This window comes from Carassius carassius, chromosome 20, assembly GCF_963082965.1.
Source record: "Carassius carassius chromosome 20, fCarCar2.1, whole genome shotgun sequence".
In the NCBI taxonomy this organism is placed as follows: domain Eukaryota; kingdom Metazoa; phylum Chordata; class Actinopteri; order Cypriniformes; family Cyprinidae; genus Carassius; species Carassius carassius.
Window position 1 is genome coordinate 28679226 of NC_081774.1, and position 12125 is coordinate 28691350.

The 12125-nt window shown below is 36.9% G+C and overlaps 1 long non-coding RNA gene across 1 annotated transcript; it reads left to right on the forward strand.

The window, feature by feature from the left end:
• The first annotated feature begins 7441 nt into the window (after window positions 1-7441).
• LOC132096798 (uncharacterized) lies at window positions 7442-12125 on the forward strand. Its single transcript, XR_009422618.1, has 6 exons — window positions 7442-7570; window positions 10303-10384; window positions 10501-10722; window positions 10933-11023; window positions 11790-11881; window positions 11968-12125. It is a non-coding gene; the product is annotated as an uncharacterized LOC132096798 (long non-coding RNA).

Below are 12125 nucleotides of genomic sequence, written 5' to 3' on the forward strand. Positions count from 1 at the left end.
AATTAAAATGAGCCCAGAGATACTGTAATCCATGGATGAGATCCAAATATATTACTCATATTGCTATAACACATAAAACCCAACAGGCACAGCACAACAAATAACTTTAGTTTCACTTTGTGCTTTTATTAATAACTTCATGAAACATTCATATATCATGCAAAATCATACGTCATTTTTTTTCAGAAAATTCTCCAGATTAAAAGGAGCTCAAATTCATCGTAATTTGTTCACTTGATCTAAATATATTACTTACGATATTATCACACACATGAAACCATTCAATTGAGAAAAAAAAACAGGTTACGTTTCCATTCATAACTTCATGAAACATGCATAGCTCATGGAAAATGTAAATTTCTTTAGATTAAAATGAGCCCAATTATACAATAATCTGTCATTTAGATTTGAAAATATTCGTCATTGAATTTTAACAACAACAAAAAACTCCAAATGCGCACATGCTGCAATATTTTCATGGTTTTACCTTTATAACTTCATGATCATGAAACATGCTCTGATTGTGAAAAATGACATATCATTATTTACAGCAGATTCCAGTCCAAAATAAAAACAATCCATTACAATCTTTCATATGTATGTCATGGATCAGTTGGAGAACTCTATTAAACTTTTGACAGAACATAGTGTTACAACCCCTTGGCTCAAGGAGGAGCAACATGAATGGAGAGTCCATACAACATAATCAAATTTGCACAAATATGTATTTTAATCGGAAAACAGACATAACTACATTAAGGTAAAACATAAAAAATATAAAGATTCAAAAACACAACATGAAGCCTTGGACTGGAGAGCGTGAGAAAGTCCGCCTGACCACCAAACAGCAAGACCAGCAGAGACCAAGCCCCAATCTCCTTCCCTCCCGAGCGTAAGAAAGCCAGCATCTTATAAGCAGCATGGTTAATCACAATCAATTTTCCACACCTGCATCACAGCACTTAACCTAAAGACACAAAAAGTGTTACCCCATGACACCTGCTGGACAAAATAAAGTACTACAGCCCCTTGGATCGTCACAGTAGAATCAGACTATAACTTTTGACTCTCCTTGCTATATTCGTGGAGTTATGAGTTGGTATTTTTGTGTATGGCACTCAGAAAGCAACAGTATTTAAATAGTATACTTCGGCGAGTCAAGAGCTAAACAAAAAGTCCTGTTTCATTACAAAATACTGTAACTTTTATAAACTTTATACTATCACCACAAAATTTTAATTAATATTTATTAAAAAAATAAATATTTCATAAAACTGCTATTTAAAAATATTATTTCTATAGGCTATACAAAAAAAGACTAAATAATAAGGCTGAATAAGCTGATCTATAGCATGTTAAATGGTGGTTGCCTGTCTATGAATGGTACACCCCTCTAAGCTCACAGAAGTGGTTTGACCCAAGTCCTCAGCAGCCAATGACATTGACCCGTTCAAACTGATTTTTAACGTGTACTTCACGTGTATTTCACGTGTATTTAACGTGTATTTAATACGTGAAATACACGTTAAATACGCGCTGATTTTTAACACGTAAACAACACGTATTTAACGTGTTAAATACGTGTGAAATACACGTATTTAACGTGTTGTTGACGCGTTAAAATTCACGTGAATTTGACCCTCATGGCCTTCCATAACAACACATGCATATAACTAAACGCGCTGCAAATCATCACAACACATACATATAAAGAAACACTGCAAATCCTCACAACACATGCATTAACGAAATGCACTGAAAATCCTCACAACACATGCAATTAACAAACGCGCTGCAAATAGCACTGACCACAATGGAAATGACCTCAAAAAGTGTTGGACCCGACTTGGATTTGTTTATCGTGCAGCAGCTACTGGTCACTCAGTGGAGTTGTTGGTGAACTGAAAGGTGAGTTTTGTTTTTTTCATGGTGTTTTTTAAACCATGATTCCTTTATCCCTTGGATATTATTAGCCTAAATAAGCTGAATAATTACATGATTAAATGTAAAACATTTCTTAAGATGGCTAACTTTAATATTCTCAACTAAATATAATTTCAAGGTTAATGAAAATAAATTTGCAATGCTTCATTAATTGTTTCTTAATGTGTATGTGCTGTGAGGATTTGCAGCGTTTCTTAATTTATATGTGTTGTGAAGTATTTGCAGAGCTTTTCGTTGTATGCATGTGTTGTGAAGGATTTGCAGTGCGTTTCGTTATATGCATGTGTTGTGATGATTTGCAGCACTTGTGTTGTCAAACTGATGAAGAAGTTTTCTTCACTTGCTGATGTTTTTTCAATTTGCATGTGTTTTCTTAAGTTGCAGCGTGTTGAGCTGTCTCAGCCACCGTAGTTTTAAGAACAACAGTCTTCACAATTTTTACATGGCAAGACTACATTAGAGAAGAAGAATAATGGGTAAAAAACATAAGTGATTGACAGGAATGCTAAACATTAAGAAGAATTGTGTCCAAACAACACAGAAATGCTGCAGCAACCTGAATATTCACCTTGTTTCCACAAAAATAACCACAGAGAACTTCACAAAGCCAACATCCATGAAAGAGCTGTATTTGGTGCAACTTTAACCACAGGCACCAATGCTAAAAGATGGAGCCACGATCATAAAACCTAGACCAGTTGGAGCGCTAAGATGAACTTCTTTTCTTTATAGGAAAGGAATAGGAGAGAAACTAATAAAGTATGTTTTATTTCCATTAAAAAGACAGAAGTGGATTCATTGGTCACAGACTTTAATTTTGGAGACCACTATTATCAGTCTATTAACAATGACTTTTGTCTCAGTAAACTCATAATCTGTTGCTTATCAATACTTAAGGTAGTTGTTAAGTTTAGGAATAGAGATAAGAGATCTAAAATATGGTTGTGCAGACTAAGACATAAATATGTGCTTTATACGTACTAATAAACAGGCAATAGTGCTAATAGGCAACTAGTTAATAGTGAGAATTTGAATTTATTTTACATAACACATCATAATGTGTGGTTGGCTGATATTCAGAAGAAAACAATAAAATGTAATAAAATGTGACCAACTTCCGTATCCTGTTAATCAGTAATAAAAATGGGGACACATATGTAGTTCAGTCATGAAACTCTCGATGGTGCATCTGATAGGTCCTGCTAGGAATCACATCATCATTTCATCGCATAAGCTGATTGGCTTGCACCTCAATCTTTAAATAGTTTGTTTCAGTGTTTGTTGTAATCAAGAACACTGACAGAAACCCTCTACCTCCCCCAGCTCCACCTGTCTAGATCTACTATGGGTAAATGTAGTAAAATTTGACATTTGTGTGGTAGCAGTATGTCTTGCATGCTCATAGCAGCTTGTCTGTGGATGCACTGGCATTAGTAATTCTTACTAATTAACTAATTACTTGCTCTGTAGCAACAGCAATGTAGCAAATCTGTCTGCCAAGACATTATCATTATAGTGATATTTACATTATCACTGTAAAAACAGACAATCCACAGTGTGAGCCTTATTTGTGTCTGAAATGCCTTTCTTTCTTTTTTATCTCAGAAAATTAGAATTTATCTGAGATACTGAATTCTGGATTTTCCTTAGTTGTCAGTTATAAAAATCAAAATTAAAAGAAATAAATATTTGAAACATATCAATCTGTGTTTAATGAATGAATATAATATACAAGTTTCACTTTTTGAATGGAATTAGTAAAATAACTAAACTTTTTGATGATATTCTAATTATATGACCAGCAACTATATATATATAGGGTGAAATTTGAATATATATATATGGGGTGAAATTTGAACCTTCTTCAAAGATAAAATCACATAAAGTAGACCCAATCTTACAATACTTTAATGAACTGTTTTGTTTGAGTTCTTGATAATACATCCTTACAGGTCCAGCACCGGAGGCTGTCACAAATAAAATCTTCCAGTTGAGCAGAACCACTGAGGAGTTTACCATACGTCCTGAACTCTGAGTCTGGAGACTAACAGCAAGCAGTCCTTCGACCTGAAGAACAAATTTAAACCTTTTACATGTGACAACTTTTGTTCTATTGATTCAAAAGAATGGCATCTTTTTTAAGAGATATGAACAGAATGGATGCATGTCCTGTCAATATTCACGGGAGTGGAAATTGTGGATCCAGTCGAATCCTATGCCAACTCACTGAGGAACGTCTTCGATTTCACTGTTCTAAAGGAGCTTCTGTCAGGAGACAACCACATACAAATGTGGTTAGATGCCATGCATGGAGGTGAGGAACCATATTTCTTTCCACCATTTCCCACATTTTGAAAAGAGCATTAAGAGTAGCAGCTGCATCTACTTAATGGACTAAGATGCTTCCATGTGTGCCAGTTGGATAGGGATGAGTTTAGACTTGCATTGCTGGCCGCTTCTGTGTGAGATTGAGTTTCCATGTATGTGCAGTGATCTGAAAAATTAATACAAGCCATCTGACATAACATTAAAATTAAGCACAATGCTCAACTTTTAAGGTGTAACACCATCCCACATTGATGAGCCCCTTACACGTCTTCCGGTTCCCCACAGTCAGCAGAAGTGAGAAAAAAAGTGTTTATTACGTTTGAAATCTGGATATTTATCTTACAAATATCCGTGGATTCGCTAAAGGGAGCCTTTATTCTCCCCCCGGAGATGTGTGAGGGATTTTTTATTACAGATGCGCATACTTTATTTCACGCCTTCTGAATTGTTGACAACAAACTCCTGCTTACTTTTTTTCTTCAGTTAGTCTTCTTAGAATCTTCCCAACCTAAAAAGCCTTGGCATTCATCTAAAAAGCTCTATGACCAGAAGCATACTGAAATGCATATAAATCAGATCAACAACTAACAGTGTAAAGCCGCTTGTCCACCAGCGTCTGATCAATTTTTGTTCCGACGCGACGCCTGTGACGTTTTCGCTGCTTGGGGGCGGAATTTGTGGGCTGGACATTGTACGGACGTCATTTGTGAAGTTTTGGAGGGAAAAATACTTTTTTATCATTAATGATTATATGCAATGGATCGACGACGAAGACTCGCTATCAGGAACCGGGTGGTCAGCATTGCGGTGTTGTACCTGCGTTGGAAGAGGGGAGACGGCAGTTCTCCAGGCATCATTTTTTAGCTGGCATTTCTATATATGTCCAGGCTGGAATCATATATAACCGGAAAGTTAGAGACCGCAATAATAAATTTTTCCTCCATTTTCGCGCCTGGAACTTTAAATATGAAACCATAGCAACGGCCATACACAAATTCTCTCCGCCGAGTTTCCATTGGCTGCTGCCCCGCATTTTGACGCTCTCATTTGCATAAAGTATCCACAGAGATACTTTTTTGACACGCTGCTGTTGACCAAATCGACGCGACGCGACCCATCATGCTTTGCGGGGCGTTTTTGCTGCCTGCCGTAGTTCCATAGGAAATGAATGGGCTTTGACGTCGCGTCAGAAATCGAGGCGCTGGTGGACAAGCGGCTTAAGGCTTGTTACCTTCCATTGTCAGCTACTCTTGTTATTGTTGCATGTCCTCAATCTGGCAACCCTTATGAGCATCCAGTCTTACATCAGTAGGAGGGAGCGGGAGAAAAAACTTCTCCAATATTTTGAATTTGGACTTCAACCACCCTTTCAATATTACATACTGCACCTTTAAAAGTTCTGCAGTGACCAGGCCATATATGAAGAAGATTACAAGAAACTCCTCTTCTCTCCATAGGTTCTGATTATATGCAATGTTTAATGCACTTTATGTTGTTGATTACAAGTAGAGCGATTTTTTTTATCAATATGGCCATATGCAAGATTATGCTAACTAAATCAGCATGATAAACAGGTTAGGTCAAAAGTAATATGCAAGTAATCAAAAAGTAGTCTGATTATGTTAGGGGAAAAAAGACTATAGAATATGCTTAAAGGGACTTTGGTTATGGCCTACTTAAAATCATAGACTGTAAATGTGTAATGTAGTGTATTACATTACTAACTAACGTTACAATTTTTGTCATGTACATTTAGAATCAGTAATGAACTACCCAGCACTGTTCAATGCGTAGCCTAGGTCTTACCGCAAAAAATTAAAAAACGAGCAAAACTCTGTTGATGCAGTAATATGTTGTTGTTTGTTTCGTTTTTCTCTCACAGGTGGCGCTGGCGGAGCTCCTGAGTCCTGCAGCTTTCAACATAATGAAAGAACTAGTGATGGGATTTATGGCTCTTTGAGGGGATCCGGATCTTCGCGATCCGTTCCTTTCAAAGAGCCGTTCAAAAGAACGGCTCTTTTGGCTCTTTTAAATATTTAGTCAGTTTTAAGAAGCCAGCTTGGAGGCATCTCAGTTTATCCTGGAAATAATCACTGGGAAGAATGATGAGGTGAGATTTGTAGTCAAATAATTAAAACTCAGATATCACACACCAATATCAGAGTTTGAATTATTCTGAAATATTGATTATTACCTCATTTGTCATGTGTGGACTATATTCCATAGGGTTGCACAAATCCCTCTGCTTAGACAGTGACATCACTATTTTGGCTTTACCTTTAGTACAAAGTGTGTGTGTGTAAAGCTACGTTGACTTATGTTATTCATACAATACCTACTCAAATAAACATCAAAAACAAAGCCGGCTGCAATGAATTTATGTGCAAAACAGCTTTTACTACAAACACTTCCACACAAGAACATTGTTATCACACAAGAACATTTTGATAGAAAACAAAAAATATTTAAAGTAGATAAAATTAGAATAAATAAAATGGAAATGTATACATACTACTACTACTGTAAACTTTGCAAATAGGACATCAGCCCCTTCAAGTCAATGAACAATAACAAAGTGGGCTGCAATGAATGTCTGTGCAAAACAGCTTTTTTTCAACGCTCCTACCCAATGACAGAGGCATGCAGGGTTTTTCTCCACTGGAGTAGTCACGTGAAGGATGCGTGCACAACTAATAACTAATATCATCACGCTATAAAGGGTTTGCCTGCGCTGGGTGCGCCCCTCCCCCTATAACTGTTCTGTCTCGCGGGGGAGCTCATTTGTGTGCATCTGTGTGAAACACGCATAGGAAAAAAGAACGACAGAAAGAACGGCTCCTCTCCAGCCGCGACTCGGCTCCCATCGTTCGTGTTTATGAGCCGTTCAAAAGAATCGGTTCGTTCGCGAACGTCACAACTCTAGAAAGAACCGGACGAAGAGGCCCTACTGTTATTACGTTTATATTAAATGTTATATTTACATTTCAGTTTTTTTAATAAACATTGCTATAAGCAAAAAGTGTAACTTCAGCATCAAAGAGAGAGAAAGTGTACAGACGCTTTAGAATCCTTCACTGTCACCATTGCTTATGAATATTAATTACGTCACATGACGCTCCAGGAAGGTTACCGAGCAACGTGCCCTTGATGCATTTAATATTCATGAGTCATTTAACAACTGACGGAAGTTTGTATTAGTGAATGTGCTGCCCAACAACGACATGCATTCATAAACAAGCTCTGATCTGAAGTGGTAGTGGAATATTCTGGCTTAATGAGACGCAACTGTGACTGACAGGTAACTACTGATTATATAAAGCAGCGACATGCGCTATTCCAGCACTGATTGAGTGCATATGATTTATTAATTAAGTTGCGGATTTTGATTTAAAGTCCTTAAAAAAGATTTGGGTAGACTTGGTTAAATTAGACACTGTCGTGATATTGTTATATACATTTGATACTAAGTGAATTACAGTACAGCTGCTGGTCATATAATTAGAATATCATCAAAAAGTTGAAGTTGTATATTATATTCATTCATTACACACATATTCCTTTTAATTTTGATGATTATAAATGACAATTAAGGAAAATCCCAAATTCAGTATCTCAGAAAATTCGAATATTGTGAAAAGGTTCAATATTGAAGACCCCTGGTGCCACACTCTAATCAGCTAATTAACTCAAAACACTTGCAAAGGTCTTTAAATGGTCTATCAGTCTAGTTCTGTAGGGTACACAATCATGGGGAAGATGTGACCATTGACACCTTGCACAAGGAGGGCAAGACACAAAAGGTCATTGCAAAAGAGGCTGGCTGTTCACGGAGCTCTATGTCCAAGCACATTAATAGAGAGGCGAAGGGAAGGGAAAGATGTGGTAGAAAAAAAGTGTACAAGCAACCCTCTGTGCACACCTTGGCAGTATAATCGCCATTGGCTAGTAAATTTTTCAATTTACTTGCCAGACTGATATACTATTTTACACACACACACACACGATTCCAATCAGCTTATCTTTGTAAAATGGCACAAATACTGGTGGTGATGTTTAAGAAATTGTTGGTTATTCAGGGTTTCTGTAAAAAAAAAAAAAAAGTAATAGATCATATTAATCATTATTAAAAGATAATACTACTACTAATTCTACCTCCATACTAACAATATACCATGCACTGCTGAGTTGCTGGGTTAATGAATATTAATCGCGTTCGGTCGAACTGATTTGCTGAAATCAAAACAGGGAGGACGGTAATAGATCAGCGCCAGCCAATGAAATTGCAATTTGCGCATTAGCTCTGCCCACTACCGAAGAAACCGGCATATCTTCTGCTTGTTCCAAATGGCTGTTTAATTCTAAATGAACTCCATTATTTTGACAGGAAAATACAACAAAGAATATAGTTTACATGTAGCACGTCGATTCAGTGTGATAAGACTCTCGCTCTCCCTCTTTGCATGTGTGAGAAACAGCGACCGCGAGTCGTGCACCTTCACACAGTTTAGAGTTTACAGAGCGTCAAATACAGGTGCGCTGTGCTTCCATTGAGATGAATTGAAAAAGTACAGATCGCTTGATGGAGAGTGAAACTCTGAAGCGCTCAGTCAGTGTTCAGTGAGTGAAAATGTGCTAATCTTATAATAGCCTTGAACACACACACTGGCGAGTAAAATCTAATAATTTATTAGCCAATGGCTAATGATAGACATCATTTAGTTGCCCTGAGTAAAATTTAGTCGCATATGCGACTAAATGTAGAGGGTTGACAAGCAATAGGGATAGCCGCATCCTGGAGAGGATTGTGAAACAAAATCCATTCAAAAATGTGGGGGAGATTCACAAAGAGTGGACTGCTGCTGGAGTCAGTGCTTCAAGAACCACTATGCACAGGCGTATGCAAGCCATGGGTTTCATCTGTCGCATTCCTTGTGTCAAGCCACTCCTGAACGACAGACAGCGTCAGAAGTGTCTCGCTTCAAAAAGGACGGGACTGCTGCTGAGTTGTCCAAACTTATGTTCTCTGATGAAAGTATATTTTGCATTTCCTTTGGAAATCAGGGTCCCAGAGTCTGGAGGAAGAGAGGAGAGGCACACAATCCACGTTGCTTGAGGTCCAGTGTAAAGTTTCCACAGTCAGTGATGGTTTGGGGTGCCATGTCATCTGCTGGTGTTGGTCCACTGTGTTTTCTGAGGCCCAAGGTCAACGCAGGCATATACCAGGAAGTTTTAGAGCACTTCATGCTTCCTGCTGCTGACAACTTTATGGAGATGCAGATTTCATTTTCCAACAGGACTTGGCAGCTGCACACAGTGCCAAAGCTACCAGTACCTGGTTTAAGGACCATGGTATCCCCGTTCTTAATTGCCCAGCAAACTCGCCTGACCTTAACCCCATAGAAAGTCTATGGGGTATTGTGAAGAGGAAGATGCGATATGCCAGACCCAAGAATGCAGAAGAGCTGAAGGCCACTATCAGAGCAATCTGGGCTCTCATAACACCTGAGCAGTGCCACAGACTGATCGACTCCATGCCACGCCGCATTGCTGCAGTAATTCGGGCAAAAGGAGCCCTAAGTATCGAGTGCTGTACATACTTTTCATTTGGACAAGATTTCTAAAAATCCTTTCTTTGTATTGGTCTTAAGTAATATTCTAATTTTCTGAGATACTGAATTTGGGATTTTCCTTAGTTGTCAGTTATAATCATCAAAATTAAAAGAAATAAACATTTGAAATATATCAGTATGTGTGTAATAAATGAATATAATATAATATACAATTTTCACTTTTTGAATGGAATTAGTGAAATAAATCAACTTTTTGATGATATTCTATATATGACCAGCACCTGTATATGTCTATTTAAATGGTATTGCACGGTTCTCTATGCAGCAAATTCTGAATAAATGTTTTCTCGAAAGGAAGTTATTTGTATATAACGTTTCTGATAATAGGATTTTTTCTATATTGTTTTATAGTGGCCTATTTTACACTAATTTTAAAGAGTTCACTTGCCTACTGCTTAAGAAATCAGTAACAATGGAAGCCTATGACCTGCTGTCTTGCTCTCCATCAACACAAGTCATGAAGAACAGCCAGGAGCTGGAGGGTAAGAATAACCCACCAACTCTACCTTTCACATCATTGCAACTAAATAACATTTACAAAATCTTATTATGACAATACTGTCTAATCTTTCTTTTTTTTGTACTTGTTCAAATACAGGTGCTGAAGGTGTGGGGCTGAAGTCAAGGGAGAGGCAAGACCACTAAACATCACTCTTTTACTGTCAAGTTTTGTAATAGATATCACAGAAATATAGGCTTTGTTAAACAAACCAGTTTCTCTTCTTTCCAAGACAAGTGTGTAGGATTGCCTTTGAGGGGTATCTCAGCATTTGGATGAAAATTGCCACCACTAACCCAGAACTTCTGGTGGTAAACAAACGTAAGTGATTTGATATTTATTTATTTAAAGTGATGAAGTACATAAAAAGAGAGTATCATTACATCTACTGTTAGTGTTATATTTGCAGTCTTAGCAACTTTTTCATTTATATTTGAGAACATCTTACATATATCAACTTTATTAATATTTTCAGAGTCTGATGTGGAGATGGTCTGCATTGCCAAAATGAATTGATATTTCTCATTTTAGATTCAGATGAATTCATCAGATGTAGAGACAGATGTACAGTCCGGTCATATGGCAATAAGTCAGATCATCTCGTTCAAGAACAGCGCAACATGTCAGTTGGTGTAACCCATTTCTACTCTGCTCAGTTATAAAATAATTAAAAGTTTAGTTTAAATTAAATATAGTTTACATTTCTGAAATAAAGGGGCACTCATAAAATCACTCGATTCTCTTTGCAATGGACTCCTGTACAAGGTTCTCCAATTGTATCTCAGCACAATTGCAAACTACAACTTTTAATTAAATAGTCATAATTATGAACTAAAAAGTAGAAAAATAAGTCCTAATTTGTATTAATTTCATAATTGACTTTGTTTTTACAATCATTAAATGCTTTACTGAAATAAAAACTACAAATTGACAAAAGACGAAAAGTCATAAAAAATATAATTTTGTCTCAATTATGGCTTTTTTAATAATTATATTTTATATAATTATGACTTCATAATTTTTATTTTTTGTTTTATATATATATATATATATATATTTTTTTTTTTATTAAACTTTACCTTTTGACTTTTGTCATAATTATGGTGTACCAGATCATGATTCTTATACAGTATAATGGAAATGTGCTTCCATGCAAGGATCTATTGTTATAAAAAACAGAATAAAAAGTATTAGTTGTAATGTCTCTTTAAGAACTGCACTCCATGGACTGTTTCAACTTTAAATTGTACACCTCCTATAATCAATCTGTGATATTATTCAGTGGATATGATGTGCTTCACCTTTACATATATACTTTTTTGATATTGGAACACCCTTACAATAAACTCCAGCACAGTCATTCTAAGTTTTACGGTCAATATGTGCAGCCCTGTTCAGAAGCTTCTGAAGAAACACACCACAGCGAAACACATGCGGGTGGAACGCATGAGAAGACTCTACACACAGCACCAAGCTGCAGGTGATTCCTCCTGTAGATCAGTCTGTTTGTGTTCCCTAAGAGACCCCACCTCACCTCATCTCAGTTTCTGCTGTGTGTCCCACTAGACCCGCTGACCCCCCAGACTCTGGGTCCAGATGAGCAGGAACACTGGGAGCAAGAAATGGACGAACTGCTGGAATGGACTAACTCCCTTTCTTTCCAAAAACTAGATGACCAACTGTATGCACAAATTTAGATATCACAAGTGTTGTTTTTTTTTTGT